The sequence below is a fragment of the Gasterosteus aculeatus genome, chromosome Y (genome assembly GCF_964276395.1).
Source record: "Gasterosteus aculeatus chromosome Y, fGasAcu3.hap1.1, whole genome shotgun sequence".
In the NCBI taxonomy this organism is placed as follows: Eukaryota; Metazoa; Chordata; class Actinopteri; order Perciformes; family Gasterosteidae; genus Gasterosteus; species Gasterosteus aculeatus.
Window position 1 is genome coordinate 4,251,542 of NC_135709.1, and position 2,783 is coordinate 4,254,324.

A 2,783-nucleotide genomic window follows, 5' to 3' on the forward strand; every position below is an offset into this window, starting at 1 on the left:
ACACAAAAGACATAATAAATACAAATGAAATGCATTGTCTTTGACCGCTACTTTATATATTTATGCTGATTTACTTCTAGTTATTTATTAAGTCATATGGACTTTAATGACAGCCATAGCAGCGTAGTTACCAACCCAAATGACTCTATAGGCCATGTGCACAAAACTATCCAAACTGAACATTGTCACAAAAATAATCATCAACAATATTCATCAACATAGGAGTTTTGTTTAAGAAAGGTTATAAGAAATGTGAAGAAAAAAAAATAGCTTGAACTTCTTTGTGAAATGTTTTTGTGTAGACTCTCCCAAATCTTCCATTTCATTTTGAAGGTTTCCAAAGGACAAACATGTGAGGAAGAAGTGGGAAGTGGCTTTGAGGAGAGATGGATTTACAGCAAGTGATTCATCAGTGCTTTGCTGTGAACACTTCAAGCAGAGTGATTTTGATAAGACGGGTCAGATTGTCCGACTCTGGGATGGTGTTATTCCATCAGTCTTCAGCTTCCCGATTCACCTCCAAAAAGTAGGCTATGAGCATTAGCATTCATGAATGTAGATATTCTATTATCATCACAGGGCAGGGTGAGATACTTATCCCTTTTTAATATATACATAAATATATATATATATATATATATATATATATATATATATATATATATAAGTATGTATGGTAATATGTATTATACTTCTTCATTTTAGTTGGAAAAGGGCAGGTCTACCTCTACCTCCAGAAGAGCTGATGAATGTCTGTCCATGGCCTCTCAGGATTCCCAAGAAATGGCAACCTCACACCCACAGCCTCAGCCTAATGATGTGAATATTTCTACTTTAAACATCATATAATAATGTTTTGGACATATTAGAATCTCACTTGTTTGCTGCCACTCATATTAAACACACTCACAAATAAACCCATACAACACACAATTGAAGACACGTTGAACATGCATTCCTGACACACACACACCACACACACGGTGCTGGCAGTGGCTTTGAGAGGTGATGCGTATAAGTAGGAATGTGGGCCATAAACTAGTAGTGTCAAAGTGATGTTTGTGAAATGAAACTTTACTCAAACCATGTTCATTTCTTTTTCAACTAGGATCATGGTTATGCCTTGCCTGCTTCTCCTACCGCTCTTAAGACTAGACTCAATGAAGCCTTGGCAAGAGTGGAAAGTCTGGAGCGAGAAGAATGCCATGGCCAGAGAAAAGAGGGCAAAGATCACTGTGAAGAGTATTTTGGGGGAGTTGAGGGAAAAGAACCTCATTAATGAAGAGCTCAAAGAGAAGCTTGAATTCTACTCCGGTAAGACAAATTAGCAAGTTGAAATTCATGTACATGTTATTAATACTTCCATTATTAAACTCCTTTGTTATTATCTGAAGGGGACTTATTCATTTTAAAACTTTCAGATCTTCAGATAGACCTCATGGCAAAGCAGGGCCAAGAGTACACAAAGGACTACAGAGAGTTTGCGCTCCCGCTCCAGCTACATGGTCCAAAGACATACAAATACTTCAGAGAGACTAAACATTTCCCCCTCCCGCATCCACATACATTACAAAGGTAGGCTTAATGTTGTCTGGTTGAATTGGATTTTGGAAATTACTGATGCAAACACGTTAAATAGCTTATTCTCTCTTATTATTTTTTTTACAGGTGGCTGCGTTTGGTGGATGGAAAGCCTGGCCTGAACAAGATGATGCTGGATATGCTCGAGAGAAGATGCCAGGGAGACCAGGTTAAATATGGATGTGTTTCACTCATGTTGGATGCCATGTCCATTAGAAAACATGTTCAATATAATCCACATACCCAGTCAATGTCTGGTTTTGTAGACATGGGTGATGGAAACAGTGAGACTGATGTTGCTACTGAGGCTCTTGTTTTCATGGTAGTTGGCCGACAAGGACATTGGAAGGCTCCCATTGCTTACTTCCTGACTGTTACGTTCCCCAGTTTTCTGTGTTTGGTGGCTTTGTTTTGTGCCTTGACAGGTGATTGATTCCAGGAGCAGCAGTCCCCAGACTGGAGATCTGGCCCCACCCACTCGTCAGTGGCTGCACCTGGATTCCTTCCCTCGCAACACATAAAGTGGTGCCATTTTTGTTATGAAGCTCTCGCTCGTTGGGTGTGGGTTGTAGAGCAGAGAGTGACTTGGAGTCTGTTAAATCTTGTTCTGTGTGCTTGTGAAAGCGCTCTTCTCATTTTGTGTTTAATCCTGTTTTTTTTGTCTTTTGTTCCCAGGGAAAAGGGGAAGCACCTTGGGAGTGCGTAGGCAAGCTGCCCATGGGTCTACACCACCCGTAGTCATCCTCCTGTCTAGAAACACTAGGCAAGACCTGGGCGGACCACCCCCTGTATTTGGTTAGTGAGCCTTGCTAGTGCTCAAGCTAGGTTAGGGGGGGGGGTGTTTCAGGTCAGATAGGCAAGAGGGACTATTTTGTTTTGTTCATTGTTTTGGTTCCGCCCAGCCCCTTTTCCCAAGCAACCCGTATATATAGATATCTATTAATAAAACATTCCTTTTTACGGGTTATATGTGTTCTGGTCGTCCGTGTACCTACACGCACCACACCTCTTTCCCCCATTACCACATTGAGATGACGAGCGGCGGGTCGTTGCGTTCCCTCCTCCACGAGGCGTGCGTAACACTGACCAAGTCTCTCTCTCCAGAAACGCAAATGGTACTTCTCAGTCATGCTTTGGAGGAGCTCCATGCACGGGGAATTCAAGTGGTATGTGTGACAATGGATGGGCATGCCTCCAATGTC

General features: G+C 41.8%; 1 long non-coding RNA gene across 1 annotated transcript; it reads left to right on the plus strand.

The window, feature by feature from the left end:
- The first annotated feature begins 1,114 nt into the window (after window positions 1-1,114).
- On the plus strand, window positions 1,115-2,357 carry LOC144390890 (uncharacterized). Its single transcript, XR_013454703.1, has 3 exons — window positions 1,115-1,314; window positions 1,422-1,575; window positions 1,669-2,357. It is a non-coding gene; the product is annotated as an uncharacterized LOC144390890 (long non-coding RNA).
- The last annotated feature ends 426 nt before the right edge of the window (window positions 2,358-2,783 follow it).